This window comes from Oncorhynchus nerka, linkage group LG26, assembly GCF_034236695.1.
Source record: "Oncorhynchus nerka isolate Pitt River linkage group LG26, Oner_Uvic_2.0, whole genome shotgun sequence".
In the NCBI taxonomy this organism is placed as follows: Eukaryota; Metazoa; Chordata; class Actinopteri; order Salmoniformes; family Salmonidae; genus Oncorhynchus; species Oncorhynchus nerka.
The window spans coordinates 43248807-43266981 of record NC_088421.1 but is presented as its reverse complement, the minus strand read 5'-3'; the positions used below and the strand labels follow the sequence as shown (position 1 = coordinate 43266981).

General features: G+C 44.9%; 1 protein-coding gene across 1 annotated transcript in view; it reads left to right on the top strand.

The window, feature by feature from the left end:
* The window catches only part of LOC115115325 (protein tweety homolog 2-like), a 166369-nt gene that overhangs the window by 59170 nt on the left and 89024 nt on the right, over nucleotides 1-18175 (top strand). The window lies entirely within an intron of this gene.

The window sequence follows — 18175 nt, the reverse complement described above, 5'->3', positions numbered from 1 at the left end:
TAGTGGTCTGTTGTTACGGACTCTGTAAATATGACTGTAGTGGTCTGTTGTTATGGACTCTGTAAATATCACTGTAGTGGTATGTTGTTATGGACTCTGTAAATATCACTGTAGTGGTCTGTCGTTACGGACTCTGCAAATATCACTGTAGTGGTCTGTTGTTACGGACTCTGCAAATATCACTGTAGTGGTCTGTCGTTACGGACTCTGCAAATATCACTGTAGTGGTCTGTTGTTACGGACTCTGTAAATATCACTGTAGTGGTCTGTTGTCATCCAGTTCAGTAAATAACAACTACAAGCTTATTTTACACGCAACAAAGGTTTCCTTTGTTAATGGAGGGTTGATCATCTGTCCCAGTAAAATCACACGCCCCGGGGGGGCTCTATCCCCTTATGATCCCCCAGTCCTGGTAGGGGGTGACTGGTGGTGGAGCCTGGTCCCTTCTGCTGGTGACCTGCTTCCAGCCCGGGGAGTGTGGCGGGGGTGATGGAATGGAAGTGGGGGTTTAGAGGGGGTGGATGGAATGGAAGTGGGGGTTTAGAGGGGTGGATGGAATGGAAGTGGGGGTTTAGAGGGGTGATGGAATTGAAGTGGGGGTTTAGAGGGGTGGATGGAATGGAAGTGGGGTTTAGAGGGGGTGATGGAATTGAAGTGGGGGGTTTAGAGGGGGTGGATGGAATGGAAGTGGGGGTTTAGAGGGGTGATGGAATTGAAGTGGGGGTTTAGAGGGGGTGGATGGAACGAAGTGGGGGTTTAGAGGGGGATGGAATGGTGGGGGTTTTAGAATGGAATGGAAGGGGGTTTAGAGGGGTGATGGAATTGAAGTGGGGGTTTAGAGGGGTGGATGGAATGGAAGTGGGGTTTAGAGGGGGTGATGGAATGGAAGTGGGGGTTTAGAGGGGGGTGATGGAATTGAAGTGGGGTTTAGAGGGGGTGATGGAATGGAAGTGGGGGTTTAGAGGGGGTGGATGGAATGGAAGTGGGGGTTTAGAGGGAGTGATGGAATGGAAGTGGGGGTTTAGAGGGGTGGATGGAATGGAAGTGGGGGTTTAGAGGGTGGTGGAATGGAAGTGGGGTTTAGAGGGGGTGATGGAATGGAAGTGGGGGTTTAGAGGGTGATGGAAATGAAGTGGGGGTTTAGAGGGGGTGATGGAATGGAAGTGGGGTTTTAGAGGGGGTGATGGAATTGAAGTGGGGGTTTAGAGGGTGGATGGAATGGAAGTGGGGGGTGTAGTAACAGGGGTGATGGAATAGAGAAATGGTAAAGGGGTGAGGTGTAGTAACAGGGTGATGAATAGAGGAGAGGTAGGGGGTGAGGTGTAGTAACAGGGTGATGAATATAGGAGAGGCAGGGGGGTGAGGTGTAGTAACAGGGTGATGAATAGAGGAGAGGTAGAGGACAGGTAGAGGAGTGAGGTGCAGTAACAGGGTGATGAATAGAGGAGAGGTAGAGGGGTGAGGTGTAGTAACAGGGTGATGAATAGAGGAGTGGTAGAGGGGTGAGGTGTAGTAACAGGGTGATGAATAGGGGAGAGGTAGCGGGGTGAGGTGTAGTAACAGGGTGATGAATAGAGGAGTGGTAGAGGGGTGAGGTGTAGTAACAGGGTGATGAATAGGGGAGAGGTAGAGGGGTGAGGTGCAGTAACAGGGTGATAGAAGGTAGTAATAGTCTGGGGTAGTAGAGGGTCAGTTAGAAGGTAGTAATAGTCTGGGGTAGTAGAGGGTCTGTTAGAAGGTAGTAATAGTCTGGGGTAGTAGAGGGTCTGTTAGTTAGAAGGTAGTAATAGTCTGGGGTAGTAGAGGGTCTGTTAGTTAGAAGGTAGTAATAGTCTGGGGTAGTAGAGGGTCTGTTAGAAGGTAGTAATAGTCTGGGGTAGTAGAGGGTCTGTTAGTTAGAAGGTAGTAATAGTCTGGGGTAGTAGAGGGTCTGTTAGAAGGTAGTAATAGTCTGGGGTAGTAGAGGGTCTGTTAGAAGGTAGTAATAGTCTGGGGTAGTAGAGGGTCTGTTAGAAGGTAGTAATAGTCTGGGGTAGTAGAGGGTCTGTCAGAAGGTAGTAATAGTCTGGGGTAGTAGAGGGTCTGTTAGTTAGAAGGTAGTAATAGTCTGGGGTAGTAGAGGTCTGTTAGAAGGTAGTAATAGTCTGGGGTAGTAGAGGGTCTGTTAGTTAGAAGGTAGTAATAGTCTGGGGTAGTAGAGGGTCTGTTAGTTAGAAGGTAGTAATAGTCTGGGGTAGTAGAGGGTCTGTTAGTCAGAAGGTAGTAATAGTCTGGGGTAGTAGAGGGTCTGTTAGAAGGTAGTAATAGTCTGAGGTAGTAGAGGGTCTGTTAGTTAGAAGGTAGTAATAGTCTGGGGTAGTAGAGGGTCTGTTAGAAGGTAGTAATAGTCTGGGGTAGTAGAGGGTCTGTTAGAAGGTAGTAATAGTCTGGGGTAGTAGAGGGTCTGTTAGAAGGTAGTAATAGTCAGGGGTAGTAGAGGGTCTGTTAGAAGGTAGTAATAGTCTGGGGTAGTAGTAGGGTCTGTTAGAAGGTAGTAATAGTCTGGGGTAGTAGAGGGTCTGTTAGAAGGTAGTAATAGTCTGAGGTAGTAGAGGGTCTGTTAGTTAGAAGGTAGTAATAGTCTGGGGTAGTAGAGGGTCTGTTAGAAGGTAGTAATAGTCTGGGGTAGTAGAGGGTCTGTTAGAAGGTAGTAATAGTCTGGGGTAGTAGAGGGTCTGTTAGAAGGTAGTAATAGTCTGGGGTAGTAGAGGGTCTGTTAGTTAGAAGGTAGTAATAGTCTGGGGTAGTAGAGGGTCTGTTAGAAGGTAGTAATAGTCTGGGGTAGTAGAGGGTCTGTTAGAAGGTAGTAATAGTCTGGGGTAGTAGAGGTCTGTTAGTTAGAAGGTAGTAATAGTCAGGGGTAGTAGAGGGTCTGTTAGAAGGTAGTAATAGTCTGGGGTAGTAGAGGGTCTGTTAGAAGGTAGTAATAGTCTGAGGTAGTAGAGGGTCTGTTAGTTAGAAGGTAGTAATAGTCTGGGGTAGTAGAGGGTCTGTTAGAAGGTAGTAATAGTCTGGGGTAGTAGAGGGTCTGTTAGAAGGTAGTAATAGTCTGGGGTAGTAGAGGGTCTGTTAGAAGGTAGTAATAGTCTGGGGTAGTAGAGGGTCTGTTAGAAGGTAGTAATAGTCTGGGGTAGTAGAGGGTCTGTCAGAAGGTAGTAATAGTCTGGGGTAGTAGAGGGTCTGTTAGAAGGTAGTAATAGTCAGGGGTAGTAGAGGGTCTGTTAGAAGGTAGTAATAGTCAGGGGTAGTAGAGGGTCTGTTAGAAGGTAGTAATAGTCTGGGGTAGTAGAGGGTCTGTTAGAAGGTAGTAATAGTCTGGGGTAGTAGAGGGTCTGTTAGAAGGTAGTAATAGTCTGGGGTAGTAGAGGGTCTGTTAGAAGGTAGTAATAGTCTGGGGTAGTAGAGGGTCTGTTAGAAGGTAGTAATAGTCTGGGGTAGTAGAGGGTCTGTTAGAAGGTAGTAATAGTCTGGGGTAGTAGAGGGTCTGTTAGAAGGTAGTAATAGTCTGGGGTAGTAGAGGGTCTGTTAGAAGGTAGTAATAGTCTGGGGTAGTAGAGGGTCTGTTAGAAGGTAGTAATAGTCTGGGGTAGTAGGGGTAGGGGGTCTGTTAGAAGGTAGTAATAGTCTGGGGTAGTAGAGGGTCTGTTAGAAGGTAGTAATAGTCTGGGGTAGTAGAGGGTCTGTTAGTTAGAAGGTAGTAATAGTCTGGGGTAGTAGAGGGTCTGTTAGTTAGAAGGTAGTAATAGTCTGGGGTAGTAGAGGGTCTGTTAGTTAGAAGGTAGTAATAGTCTGGGGTAGTAGAGGGTCTGTTAGTTAAAGGTAGTAATAGTCTGGGGTAGTAGAGGGTCTGTTAGTTAGAAGGTAGTAATAGTCTGGGGTAGTAGAGGGTCTGTTAGAAGGTAGTAATAGTCTGGGGTAGTAGAGGGTCTGTTAGAAGGTAGTAATAGTCTGGGGTAGTAGAGGGTCTGTTAGTTAGAAGGTAGTAATAGTCTGGGGTAGTAGAGGGTCTGTTAGAAGGTAGTAATAGTCAGGGGTAGTCTGGGGTAGAGGGGTCTGTTAGTAGGTAGTAATAGTCTGGGGTAGTAGAGGAGGGTCTGTTAGAAGGTAGTAATAGTCTGGGGTAGTAGAGGGTCTGTTAGAAGGTAGTAATAGTCTGGGGTAGTAGAGGGTCTGTTAGAAGGTAGTAATAGTCTGGGGTAGAGGGTCCGTTAGAGGGTCTGTCAGAAGGTAGTAATAGTCTGGGGTAGTAGAGGGTCTGTTAGAAGGTAGTAATAGTCTGGGGTAGTAGAGGGTCTGTTAGAAGGTAGTAATAGTCTGGGGTAGTAGAGGGTCTGTTAGAAGGTAGTAATAGTCTGGGGTAGTAGAGGGTCTGTCTGTTAGAAGGTAGTAATAGTCTGGGGTAGTAGAGGGTCTGTTAGAGAAGGTAGTAATAGTCTGGGGTAGTAGAGGGTCTGTTAGTTAGAAGGTAGTAATAGTCTGGGGTAGTAGAGGGTCTGTTAGAAGGTAGTAATAGTCTGGGGTAGTAGAGGGTCTGTTAGTTAGAAGGTAGTAATAGTCTGGGGTAGTAGAGGGTCTGTTAGAAGGTAGTAATAGTCTGGGGTAGTAGAGGGGTCTGTTAGAAGGTAGTAATAGTCTGGGGTAGTAGAGGGTCTGTTAGAAGGTAGTAATAGTCTGGGGTAGTAGAGGGTCTGTCAGAAGGTAGTAATAGTCTGGGGTAGTAGAGGGTCTGTTAGTTAGAAGGTAGTAATAGTCTGGGGTAGTAGAGGGTCTGTTAGAAGGTAGTAATAGTCTGGGGTAGTAGAGGGTCTGTTAGAAGGTAGTAATAGTCTGGGGTAGTAGAGGGTCTGTTAGAAGGTAGTAATAGTCTGGGGTAGTAGAGGGTCTGTTAGTTAGAAGGTAGTAATAGTCTGGGGTAGTAGAGGGTCTGTTAGAAGGTAGTAATAGTCTGGGGTAGTAGAGGGTCTGTTAGTTAGAAGGTAGTAATAGTCTGGGGTAGTAGAGGGTCTGTTAGTCAGAAGGTAGTAATAGTCTGGGGTAGTAGAGGGTCTGTTAGAAGGTAGTAATAGTCTGGGGTAGTAGAGGGTCTGTTAGTTAGTCCGGGGCAGTAGAGGGTCCAGTAGAAGGTAGTCTCTGGGGTAGTAGAGGGTCTGTTAGAAGGTAGTAATAGTCTGGGGTAGTAGAGGGTCTGTTAGAAGGTAGTAATAGTCTGGGGTAGTAGAGGGTCTGTTAGAAGGTAGTAATAGTCAGGGGTAGTCTGAGGGTCTGTTAGAAGGTAGTAATAGTCTGGGGTAGTAGAGGGTCTGTTAGAAGGTAGTAATAGTCTGGGGGCAGTAGATAGGTCTGTTAGAAGGTAGTAATAGTCTGGGGTAGTAGAGGGTCTGTTAGAAGGTAGTAATAGTCTGGGGTAGTAGAGGGTCTGTTAGTAGATAGTCTAGTCTGGGGTAGTAGAGGGTCTGTTAGTTAGTAATAGTCTGTAGTAGAGGTCTGGGGTAGTAGTCTGGGGGAGGGTCTGTTAGAAGGTAGTAATAGTCTGGGGCAGTAGAGGGTCTGTTAGAAGGTAGTAATAGTCTGGGGTAGTAGAGGGTCTGTTAGAAGGTAGTAATAGTCTGGGGTAGTAGAGGGTCTGTTAGAAGGTAGTAATAGTCTGGGGTAGTAGAGGGTCTGTTAGAAGGTAGTAATAGTCTGGGGTAGTAGAGGGTCTGTTAGAAGGTAGTAATAGTCTGGGGTAGTAGAGGGTCTGTTAGTTAGAAGGTAGTAATAGTCTGGGGTAGGTCTGTTAGAAGGTAGTAATAGTCTGAGAGGGTCTGTTAGTTAGAAGGTAGTAATAGTCTGGGGTAGTAGAGGGTCTGTTAGTTAGAAGGTAGTCTGGGGTAGTCTCTGGGTAGTAGAGGTAGTAATAGTCTGGGTAGTAGAGGGTCTGTTAGAAGGTAGTAATAGTCTGGGGTAGTAGAGGGTCTGTTAGAAGAAGGTAGTAATAGTCTGGGGTAGTAGAGGGTCTGTTAGAAGGTAGTAATAGTCTGGGGTAGTAGAGGGTCTGTTAGAAGGTAGTAATAGTCTGGGGTAGTAGAGGGTCTGTAATAGTCTGGGGGTAGAAGGTCCGTTAGAAGTAATAGTCTGGGGTAGTAGAGGGTCTGTTAGAAGGTAGTAATAGTCAGGGGTAGTAGAGGGTCTGTTAGAAGGTAGTAATAGTCTGGGGTAGTAGAGGTCTGTTAGAAGGTAGTAATAGTCTGGGGTAGTAGAGGTCTGTTAGAAGGTAGTAATAGTCTGGGGTAGTAGAGGGTCTGTTAGAAGGTCTGGGTAATAGTCTGGGGTAGTAGAGGGTCTGTTAGAAGGTAGTAATAGTCTGGGGTAGTAGAGGGTCTGTTAGAAGGTAGTAATAGTCTGGGGTAGTAGAGGTCTGTTAGAAGGTAGTAATAGTCTGGGGTAGTAGAGGGTCTGTTAGAAGGTAGTAATAGTCTGGGGTAGTAGAGGTCTGTTAGAAGGTAGTAATAGTCTGGGGTAGTAGAGGGTCTGTTAGAAGGTAGTAATAGTCTGGGGTAGTAGAGGGTCTGTTAGAAGGTAGTAATAGTCTGGGGTAGTAGGGTCTGTTAGAAGTAATAGTCTGGGGTAGTAGAGGGTCTGTTAGAAGGTAGTAATAGTCTGGGGTAGTAGAGGGTCTGTTAGTTAGAAGGTAGTAATAGTCTGGGGTAGTAGAGGGTCTGTTAGAAGGTAGTAATAGTCTGGGGTAGTAGAGGGTCTGTTAGAAGGTAGTAATAGTCTGGGGTAGTAGAGGGTCTGTTAGAAGGTAGTAATAGTCTGGGGTAGTAGAGGGTCTGTTAGAAGGTAGTAATAGTCTGGGGTAGTAGAGGGTCTGTTAGTTAGAAGGTAGTAATAGTCTGGGGTAGTAGAGGGTCTGTTAGAAAGGTAGTAATAGTCTGGGGTAGTAGAGGGTCTTAGTTAGAAGGTAGTAATAGTCTGGGGTAGTAGAGGGTCTGTTAGAAGGTAGTAATAGTCTGGGGTAGTAGAGGGTCTGTTAGTTAGAAGGTAGTAATAGTCTGGGGTAGTAGAGGGTCTGTTAGAAGGTAGTAATAGTCTGGGGTAGTAGAGGGTCTTAGTAATAGTCTGGGGGTAGTAGAGGTAGTAATAGTCTGGGGTAGTAGAGGTCTGTTAGTTAGAAGGTAGTAATAGTCTGGGGTAGTAGAGGGTCTGTTAGAAGGTAGTAATAGTCTGAGGTAGTAGAGGGTCTGTTAGAAGGTAGTAATAGTCTGGGGTAGTAGAGGGTCTGTTAGAAGGTAGTAATAGTCTGGGGTAGTAGAGGGTCTGTTAGAAGGTAGTAATAGTCTGGGGTAGTAGTCTGTTAGGGTAGTAGTCTGGGGTAGTAGAGGGTCTGTTAGAAGGTAGTAATAGTCTGGGGTAGTAGAGGGTCTGTTAGAAGGTAGTAATAGTCTGGGGTAGTAGAGGGTCTGTTAGAAGGTAGTAATAGTCTGGGGTAGTAGAGGGTCTGTTAGAAGGTAGTAATAGTCTGGGGTAGTAGAGGGTCTGTTAGTTAGAAGGTAGTAATAGTCTGGGGTAGTAGAGGGTCTGTTAGTTAGTAATAGTCTGGGGTAGTAGAGGGTCTGTTAGAAGGTAGTAATAGTCTGGGGTAGAGGGTCTGTTAGAAGGTAGTAATAGTCTGGGGTAGTAGAGGGTCTGTTAGAAGGTAGTAATAGTCTGGGGTAGTAGAGGGTCTGTTAGAAAGTAGTAATAGTCTGGGGTAGTAGAGGGTCTGTTAGAAGGTAGTAATAGTCTGGGGTAGTAGAGGGTCTGTTAGAAGGTAGTAATAGTCTGGGGTAGTAGAGGGTCTGTTAGAAGGTAGTAATAGTCTGGGGTAGTAGAGGGTCTGTTAGAAGGTAGTAATAGTCTGGGGTAGTAGAGGGTCTGTTAGAAGGTAGTAATAGTCTGGGGTAGTAGAGGGTCTGTTAGAAGGTAGTAATAGTCTGGGGTAGTTGTTAGAAGGTAGTAATAGTCTGGGGTAGTAGAGGGTCTGTTAGAAGGTAGTAATAGTCTGGGGTAGTAGAGGGTCTGTTAGAAGGTAGTAATAGTCTGGGGTAGTAGAGGGTCTGTTAGAAGGTAGTAATAGTCTGGGGTAGTAGAGGGTCTGTTAGAAGGTAGTAATAGTCTGGGGTAGTAGAGGGTCTGTTAGAAGGTAGTAATAGTCTGGGGTAGTAGAGGGTCTGTTAGAAGGTAGTAATAGTCTGGGGTAGTAGAGGGTCTGTTAGAAGGTAGTCTGGGGTAATAGTCTTAGGGGTAGTAGAGGGTCTGTTAGAAGGTAGTAATAGTCTGGGGTAGTAGAGGGTCTGTTAGAAGGTAGTAATAGTCTGGGGTAGTAGAGGGTCTTAGTTAGAAGGTAGTAATAGTCTGGGGTAGTAGAGGGTCTGTTAGTTAGAAGGTAGTAATAGTCTGGGGTAGTAGAGGTCTGTTAGAAGGTAGTAATAGTCTGGGGTAGTAGAGGGTCTGTTAGAAGGTAGTAATAGTCTGGGGTAGTAGAGGGTCTGTTAGAAGGTAGTAATAGTCTGGGGTAGTAGAGGGAAGGTCTCTGGGGTAGTAGAGGGTCTGTAAAGGTAGTAATAGTCTGGGGTAGTAGAGGGTCTGTTAGAAGGTAGTAATAGTCTGGGGTAGTAGAGGGTCTGTTAGAAGGTAGTAATAGTCTGGGGGTAGTAGAGGGTCTGTTAGAAGGTAGTAATAGTCTGGGGTAGTAGAGGGTCTGTTAGTTAGAAGGTAGTAATAGTCTGGGGTAGTAGAGGTCTGTTAGTTAGAAGGTAGTAATAGTCTGGGGTAGTAGAGGGTCTGTTAGAAGAAGGTAGTAATAGTCTGGGGTAGTAGAGGGTCTGTTAGTTAGAAGGTAGTAATAGTCTGGGGTAGTAGAGGGTCTGTTAGAAGGTAGTAATAGTCTGGGGTAGTAGAGGGTCTGTTAGAAGGTAGTAATAGTCTGGGGGTAGTAGAGGTCTGTTAGTTGTTAGAAGGTAGTAATAGTCTGGGGTAGTAGAGGGTCTGTTAGAAGGTAGTAATAGTCTGGGGTAGTAGAGGGTCTGTTAGAAGGTAGTAATAGTCTGGGGTAGTAGAGGTCTGTTAGAAGGTAGTAATAGTCTGGGGTAGTAGAGGGTCTGTTAGAAGGTAGTAATAGTCTGGGGTAGTAGAGGGTCTGTTAGAAGGTAGTAATAGTCTGGGGTAGTAGAGGTCTGTTAGAAGGTAGTAATAGTCTGGGGTAGTAGAGGGTCTGTTAGAAGGTAGTAATAGTCTGGGGTAGTAGAGGGTCTGTTAGAAGGTAGTAATAGTCTGGGGTAGTAGAGGGTCTGTTAGAAGGTAGTAATAGTCTGGGGTAGTAGAGGTCTGTTAGAAGGTAGTAATAGTCTGGGGTAGTAGAGGGTCTGTTAGAAGGTAGTAATAGTCTGGGGTAGTAGAGGGTCTGTTAGAAGGGTAATAGTCTGTTAGAGGGTCTGTTAGTTAGAAGGTAGTAATAGTCTGGGGTAGTAGAGGGTCTGTTAGAGGGTCTGTTAGAAGGTAGTAATAGTCTGGGGTAGTAGAGGGTCTGTTAGTTAGAAGGTAGTAATAGTCTGGGGTAGTAGAGGGTCTGTTAGAAGGTAGTAATAGTCTGGGGTAGTAGAGGGTCTGTTAGAAGGTAGTAATAGTCTGGGGTAGTAGAGGGTCTGTTAGAAGGTAGTAATAGTCTGGGGTAGTAGAGGTCTGTTAGTAGGTAGTAGTCTGGGGTAGTAGAGGGTCTGTTAGTTAGGAAGGTAGTAATAGTCTGGGGTAGTAGAGGGTCTGTTAGTTGTTAGTAATAGTCTGGGGTAGTAGAGGTAGTAATAGTCTGGGGGTAGTGAGGGTCTGTTAGAAGGTAGTAATAGTCTGGGGTAGTAGAGGGTCTGTTAGAAGGTAGTAATAGTCTGGGGGTAGTAGAGGGTCTGTTAGAAGGTAGTAATAGTCTGGGGTAGTAGAGGGTCTGTTAGTTAGAAGGTAGTAATAGTCTGGGGTAGTAGAGGGTCTGTTAGTCAGAAGGTAGTAATAGTCTGGGGTAGTAGAGGGTCTGTTAGAAGGTAGTAATAGTCTGAGGTAGTAGAGGTCTGTTAGTTAGAAGGTAGTAATAGTCTGGGGTAGTAGAGGGTCTGTTAGAAGGTAGTAATAGTCTGGGGTAGTAGAGGGTCTGTTAGAAGGTAGTAATAGTCTGGGGTAGTAGAGGGTCTGTTAGAAGGTAGTAATAGTCAGGGGTAGTAGAGGGTCTGTTAGAAGGTAGTAATAGTCTGGGGTAGTAGTAGTAGGGGTAGGAGGGTCTGTTAGAAGGTAGTAATAGTCTGGGGTAGTAGAGGGTCTGTTAGAAGGTAGTAATAGTCTGGGGTCTGTTAGAGGGTCTGGGGTAGTCTAGAAGGTAGTAATAGTCTGGGGTAGTAGAGGGTCTGTTAGTTAGAAGGTAGTAATAGTCTGGGGTAGTAGAGGTCTGTTAGAAGGTAGTAATAGTCTGGGGTAGTAGAGGGTCTGTTAGAAGGTAGTAATAGTCTGGGGGTAGTAGAGGGTCTGTTTAGTAATAAGGTAGTAATAGTCTGGGGTAGTAGAGGTCTGTTAGTTAGAAGGTAGTAATAGTCAGGGGTAGTAGAGGGTCTGTTAGAAGGTAGTAATAGTCTGGGGTAGTAGAGGGTCTGTTAGAAGGTAATAGTCTGGGTAATAGTCTGGGGAAGGTAGTAGTCTGGGGTAGTAGAGGGTCTGTTAGAAGGTAGTAATAGTCTGGGGTAGTAGAGGGTCTGTTAGTTAGAAGGTAGTAATAGTCTGGGGTAGTAGAGGGTCTGTTAGTTAGAAGGTAGAATAGTCTGGGGTAGTAGAGGGTCTGTTAGTTAGAAGGTAATAGTCTGGGGTAGTAGAGGGTCTGTTAGTTAGAAGGTAGTAATAGTCTGGGGTAGTAGAGGGTCTGTTAGAAGGTAGTAATAGTCTGGGGTAGTAGAGGTCTGTTAGAAGGTAGTAATAGTCTGGGGTAGTAGAGGGTCTGTTAGAAGGTAGTAATAGTCTGGGGTAGTAGAGGGTCTGTTAGAAGATAGTAATAGTCTGGGGTAGTAGAGGGTCTTAGAAGGTAGTAATAGTCTGGGGTAGTAGAGGGTCTGTTAGAATAGTCTGGGGTAGTCTGGGGTAGAGGGTCTGTTAGAAGGTAGTAATAGTCTGGGGTAGTAGAGGGTCTGTTAGAAGGTAGTAATAGTCTGGGGTAGTAGAGGGTCTGTTAGAAGGTAGTAATAGTCTGGGGTAGTAGAGGTCTGTTAGAAGGTAGTAATAGTCTGGGGTAGTAGAGGGTCTGTTAGAAGGTAGTAATAGTCTGGGGTAGTAGGGGTCTGTTAGAAGGTAGTAATAGTCTGGGGTAGTAGAGGGTCTGTTAGAAGGTAGTAATAGTCTGGGGCAGTAGATATCTGTTAGAAGGTAGTAATAGTCTGGGGTAGTAGAGGGTCTGTTAGAAATAGGGGGTAGTAATAGTCTGGGGTAGTAGAGGGTCTGTTAGAAGGTAGTAATAGTCTGGGGTAGTAGAGGGTCTGTTAGAAGAAGGTAGTAATAGTCTGGGGTAGTAGAGGGTCTGTTAGAAGGTAGTAATAGTCTGGGGTAGTAGAGGGTCTGTTAGAAGGTAGTAATAGTCTGGGGTAGTAGAGGGTCTGTTAGTTAGAAGGTAGTAATAGTCTGGGGTAGTAGAGGGTCTGTTAGAAGGTAGTAATAGTCTGGGGTAGTAGAGGGTCTGTTAGAAGGTAGTAATAGTCTGGGGTAGTAGGGGTCTGTTAGTTAGAAGGTAGTAATAGTCTGGGGTAGTAGAGGGTCTGTTAGAAGGTAGTAATAGTCTGGGGTAGTAGAGGGTCTGTTAGTCTGTTAGAAGGTAGTAATAGTCTGGGGTAGTAGAGGGTCTGTTAGAAGGTAGTAATAGTCTGGGGTAGTAGAGGTCTGTTAGAAGGTAGTAATAGTCTGGGGTAGTAGAGGGTCTGTTAGAAGGTAGTAATAGTCTGGGGTAGTAGAGGGTCTGTTAGAAAGGTAGTAATAGTCTGGGGTAGTAGAGGGTAGTAATAGTCTGGGGTTAGTTAGAAGGTAGTAATAGTCTGGGGTAGTAGAGGTCTGTTAGAAGGTAGTAATAGTCTGGGGTAGTAGAGGTCTGTTAGAGAGGTAGTAATAGTCTGGGGTAGTAGAGGGTCTGTTAGAAGGTAGTAATAGTCTGGGGTAGTAGAGGGTCTGTTAGAGAAGTAGTAATAGTCTGGGGTAGTAGAGGGTCTGTTAGAAAGGTAGTAATAGTCTGGGGTAGTAGAGGGTCTGTTAGAAGGTAGTAATAGTCTGGGGTAGTAGAGGGTCTGTTAGAAGGTAGTAATAGTCTGGGGTAGTCTGTTAGAAGGTAGTCTAGTTAGTTCTGTTAGAAGGTAGTAATAGTCTGGGGTAGTAGAGGGTCTGTTAGAAGGTAGTAATAGTCTGGGGTAGTAGAGGGTCTGTTAGAGGTAGTAATAGTCTGGGGTAGTAGGGTCTGTTAGAAGGTAGTAATAGTCTGGGGTAGTAGAGGGTCTGTTAGTTAGAAGGTAGTAATAGTCTGGGGTAGTAGAGGGTCTGTTAGAAGGTAGTAATAGTCTGGGGGTAGTAGAGGGTCTGTTAGTTAGAAGGTAGTAATAGTCTGGGGTAGTAGAGGGTCTGTTAGAAGAAGTAATAGTCTGGGGTAGTAGAGGGTCTGTTAGAAGGTAGTAATAGTCTGGGGTAGTAGAGGTCTGTTAGAAGGTAGTAATAGTCTGGGGTAGTAGAGGGTCTGTTTGAAAGTAGTAATAGTCTGGGGTAGTAGAGGGTCTGTTAGAAGGTAGTAATAGTCTGGGGTAGTAGAGGGTCTGTTAGAAGGTAGTAATAGTCTGGGGTAGTAGAGGGTCTGTTAGAGGGTCTCTGGGGTAGTTAGTTAGAAGGTAGTAATAGTCTGGGGTAGTAGAGGTCTGTTAGAAGGTAGTAATAGTCTGGGGTAGTAGAGGGTCTGTTAGAAGGTAGTAATAGTCTGGGGTAGTAGAGGGTCTGTTAGAAGGTAGTAATAGTCTGGGGTAGTAGAGGTCTGTTAGAAGGTAGTAATAGTCTGGGGTAGTAGAGGGTCTGTTAGTTAGAAGGTAGTAATAGTCTGGGGTAGTAGAGGGTCTGTTAGAAGGTAGTAATAGTCTGGGGTAGTAGAGGTCTGTTAGAAGGTAGTAATAGTCTGGGGTAGTAGAGGGTCTGTTAGAAGGTAGTAATAGTCTGGGGTAGTAGAGGGTCTGTTAGAAGGTAGTAATAGTCTGGGGTAGTAGAGGGTCTGTTAGTTAGAAGGTAGTAATAGTCTGGGGTAGTAGAGGGTCTGTTAGTTAGAAGGTAGTAATAGTCTGGGGTAGTAGAGGGTCTAATTAGGGGTAGTAGAGGTAGTAATAGTTAGTAGAGGTCTGTTAGAAGGTAGTAATAGTCTGGGGTAGTAGAGGGTCTGTTAGTTAGAAGGGGTAATAGTCTGTTAGGGTAGTAATAGTCTGGGGTAGGGTCTGTTAGTAGTAATAGTCTGGGGTAGTAGAGGGTCTGTTAGAAGGTAGTAGTCTGGGGTAGTAGAGGGTCTGTTTAGAAGGTAGTAATAGTCTGGGGTAGTAGAGGGTCTGTTAGAAGGTAGTAATAGTCTGGGGTAGTAGAGGGTCTGTTAGTTAGAAGGTAGTAATAGTCTGGGGTAGTAGAGGGTCTGTTAGAAAGGTAGTAATAGTCTGGGGTAGTAGAGGGTCTGTTAGAAAGGTAGTAATAGTCTGGGGTAGTAGAGGGTCTGTTAGAAGGTAGTAATAGTCTGGGGTAGTAGAGGGTCTGTTAGAAGGTAGTAATAGTCTGGGGTAGTAGAGGGTCTGTTAGAAGGTAGTAATAGTCTGGGGTAGTAGAGGGTCTGTTAGAAGGTAGTAATAGTCTGGGGTAGTAGAGGGTCTGTTAGAAGGTAGTAATAGTCTGGGGTAGTAGAGGGTCTGTTAGAAGGTAGTAATAGTCTGGGGTATAGTCTGGGGTAATAGTCTGGGGTAGGGTCTGTTAGAAAGGTAGTAATAGTCTGGGGTAGTAGAGGGTCTGTTAGAAGGTAGTAATAGTCTGGGGTAGTAGAGGGTCTGTTAGAAAGGTAGTAATAGTCTGGGGTAGTAGAGGGTCTGTTAGAAGGTAGTAATAGTCTGGGGTAGTAGAGGTCTGTTAGAGAAGGTAGTAATAGTCTGGGGTAGTAGAGGTCTGTTAGAAGGTAGTAATAGTCTGGGGTAGTAGAGGGTCTGTTAGAAGGTAGTAATAGTCTGGGGTAGTAGAGGTCTGTTAGAATAGTCTGGGGGTAGTCTGTTAATAGTCTGGGGTAGTCTGTTAGAGGGTCTGTTAGTCTGTTAGAAGGTAGTAATAGTCTGGGGTAGTAGAGGGTCTGTTAGAAGGTAGTAATAGTCTGGGGTAGTAGAGGGGTCTGTTAGTTAGAAGGTAGTAATAGTCTGGGGTAGTAGAGGGTCTGTTAGAAGGTAGTAATAGTCTGGGGTAGTAGAGGTCTGTTAGTTAGAAGGTAGTAATAGTCTGGGGTAGTAGAGGGTCTGTTAGTTAGAAGGTAGTAATAGTCTGGGGTAGTAGAGGTCTGTTAGAAGGTAGTAATAGTCTGGGGTAGTAGAGGGTCTGTTAGAAGGTAGTAATAGTCTGGGGTAGTATAGTCTGTTAGGGGTAATAGTCTGGGGTAGAGAGGGTCTGTTAGAAGGTAGTAATAGTCTGGGTAGTAGTAGAGGGTCTGTTAGAAGGTAGTAATAGTCTGGGGTAGTAGAGGGTCTGTTAGAAGGTAGTAATAGTCTGGGGTAGTAGAGGGTCTGTTAGAAGGTAGTAATAGTCTGGGGTAGTAGAGGGTCTGTTAGAAGGTAGTAATAGTCTGGGGTAGTAGAGGGTCTGTTAGAAGGTAGTAATAGTCTGGGGTAGTAGAGGTCTGTTAGAAGGTAGTAATAGTCTGGGGTAGTAGAGGGTCTGTTAGAAGGTAGTAATAGTCTGGGGTAGTAGAGGGTCTGTTAGAAGGTAGTAATAGTCTGGGGTAGTAGAGGGTCTGTTAGTTAGAAGGTAGTAATAGTCTGGGGTAGTAGAGGGTCTGTTAGAAGGTAGTAATAGTCTGGGGTAGTAGAGGGTCTGTTAGTTAGAAGGTAGTAATAGTCTGGGGTAGTAGAGGGTCTGTTAGAAGGTAGTAATAGTCTGGGGTAGTAGAGGTCTGTTAGAAGGTAGTAATAGTCTGGGGTAGTAGAGGGTCTGTTAGAAGGTAGTAATAGTCTGGGGTAGTAGAGGGTCTGTTAGAAGGTAGTAATAGTCTGGGGTAGGGGTCTGTTAGAGGGTCTGGGGTAGTAGAGGGTCTGTTAGAAGGTAGTAATAGTCTGGGGTAGTAGAGGGTCTGTTAGAAGGTAGTAATAGTCTGGGGTAGTCTTAGGGGTAGTCTGGGGTAGAGGGTCTGTTAGAAGGTAGTAATAGTCTGGGGTAGTTAGAAGGGTCTAGTTAGTTAGAGGTCTGTTAGTAATAATAGTCTGGGGTAGAGGTCTGGGAAGGTAGTGTTAGTTAGAAGGTAGTAATAGTCTGGGGTAGTAGAGGGTCTGTTAGAAGGTAGTAATAGTCTGGGGTAGTAGTTAGGGTCTGTTAGGGGTAGTTCTGTTAGAAGGTAGTAATAGTCTGGGGTAGTAGAGGGTCTGTTAGTTAGAAGGTAGTAATAGTCTGGGGTAGTAGAGGGTCTGTTAGAAGGTAGTAATAGTCTGGGGTAGTAGAGGGTCTGTTAGTTAGAAGGTAGTAATAGTCTGGGGTAGTAGAGGGTCTGTTAGAAGGTAGTAATAGTCTGGGGTAGTAGAGGGTCTGTTAGAAGGTAGTAATAGTCTGGGGTAGTAGAGGGTCTGTTAGAAAGGTAGTAATAGTCTGGGGTAGTAGAGGGTCTGTTAGTTAGAAGGTAGTAATAGTCTGGGGTAGTAGAGGGTCTGTTAGAAGTCTGGGGTAGTAATAGTCTGTTAGGGGTAGTAATAGTCTGGGGGTCTGTTAGAAGGTAGTAATAGTCTGGGGTAGTAGAGGGTCTGTTAGTTAGAAGGTAATAGTCTGGGGTATAGTCTGTTAGGGTAGTAATAGTCTGGGGTAGAGGGTCTGTTAGTTAGAAGGTAGTAATAGTCTGGGGTAGTAGAGGGTCTGTTAGAAGGTAGTAATAGTCTGGGGTAGTAGAGGGTCTGTTAGTTAAGGTAGTAATAGTCTGGGGTAGTAGAGGGTCTGTTAGAAGGTAGTAATAGTCTGGGGTAGTAGAGGGTCTGTTAGAAGGTAGTAATAGTCTGGGGTAGTAGAGGGTCTGTTAGAAGGTAGTAATAGTCTGGGGTAGTAGAGGGTCTGTTAGAAGGTAGTAATAGTCTGGGGTAGTAGAGGGTCTAATAGTTAGTTAAGTTAGAAGGTAGTAATAGTCTGGGGTAGTAGAGGGTCTGTTAGAAGGTAGTAATAGTCTGGGGTAGTAGAGGTCTGTTAGAAAGGTAGTAATAGTCTGGGGTAGTAGAGGGTCTGTTAGAAGGTAGTAATAGTCTGGGGTAGTAGAGGGTCTGTTAGAAGGTAGTAATAGTCTGGGGTAGTAGAGGGTCTGTTAGAAGGTAGTAATAGTCTGGGGTAGTAGAGGGTCTGTTAGAAGGTAGTAATAGTCTGGGGTAGTAGAGGGTCTTAGTTAGAAGGTAGTAATAGTCTGGGGTAGTAGAGGGTCTTAGTTATAGTCTGGGGTAAGAGGGTCTGTTAGAAGGTAGTAATAGTCTGGGGTAGTAGAGGGTCTGTTAGAAGGTAGTAATAGTCTGGGGTAGTAGAGGGTCTGTTAGAAGGTAGTAATAGTCTGGGGTAGTAGAGGGTCTGTTAGAAGGTAGTAATAGTCTGGGGTAGTAGAGGGTCTGTTAGAAGGTAGTAATAGTCTGGGGTAGTAGAGGGTCTGTTAGAAGGTAGTAATAGTCTGGGGGTAGAAGGTCTGTAATAGTCTGGGGTAGTAGAGGGTCTGTTAGAAGGTAGTAATAGTCTGGGGTCTGTTAGTAGAGGTCTGTTAGAAGAGGGTCTGTTAGAAGGTAGTAATAGTCTGGGGTAGTAGAGGTCTGTTAGAAGGTAGTAATAGTCTGGGGTAGTAGAGGGTCTGTTAGAAAGGTAGTAATAGTCTGGGGTAGTAGAGGGTCTGTTAGAAGGTAGTAATAGTCTGGGGTAGTAGAGGTCTGTTAGAAGGTAGTAATAGTCTGGGGTAGTAGAGGGTCTGTTAGAAAGGTAGTAATAGTCTGGGGTAGTAGAGGGTCTGTTAGTTAGAAGGTAGTAATAGTCTGGGGTAGTAGTCTGTTAGAAGGGTCTCTGGGGTTAGAGGTCTGTAGAAGGTAGTAATAGTCTGGGGTAGTAGAGGGTCTGTTAGTTAGAAGGTAGTAATAGTCTGGGGTAGTAGAGGGTCTGTTAGTTAGAGTAGAATAGTCTGGGGTAGTAGAGGGTCTGTTAGAAGGTAGTAATAGTCTGGGGTAGTAGAGGGTCTGTTAGAAGGTAGTAATAGTCTGGGGTAGTAGAGGTCTGTTAGAAGGTAGTAATAGTCTGGGGTAGTAGAGGTCTGTTAGAAGGTAGTAATAGTCTGGGGTAGTAGAGGGTCTGTTAGAAGGTAGTAATAGTCAGGGGTAGTAGAGGTCTGTTAGAAGGTAGTAATAGTCTGGGGTAGTAGAGGGTCTGTTAGAAGGTAGTAATAGTCTGGGGTAGTAGAGGGTCTGTTAGAAAGGTAGTAATAGTCTGGGGTAGTAGAGGGTCTGTTAGAAGGTAGTTAGAAGGTAGTAATAGTCTGGGGTAGTAGAGGGTCTGTTAGAAGGTAGTAATAGTCTGGGGTAGTAGAGGGTCTGTTAGAAGGTAGTAATAGTCTGGGGTAGTAGAGGGTCTGTTAGAAGGTAGTAATAGTCAGGGGTAGTAGAGGGTCTGTTAGAAGGTAGTAATAGTCTGGGGTAGTAGAGGGTCTGTTAGAAGGTAGTAATAGTCTGGGGTAGTAGAGGGTCTGTTAGAAGGTAGTAATAGTCTGGGGTAGTAGAGGGTCTGTTAGTTAGAAGGTAGTAATAGTCTGGGGTAGTAGAGGGTCTGTTAGTTAGAAGGTAGTAATAGTCTGGGGTAGTAGAGGGTCTGTTAGTTAGAAGGTAGTAATAGTCTGGGGTAGTAGAG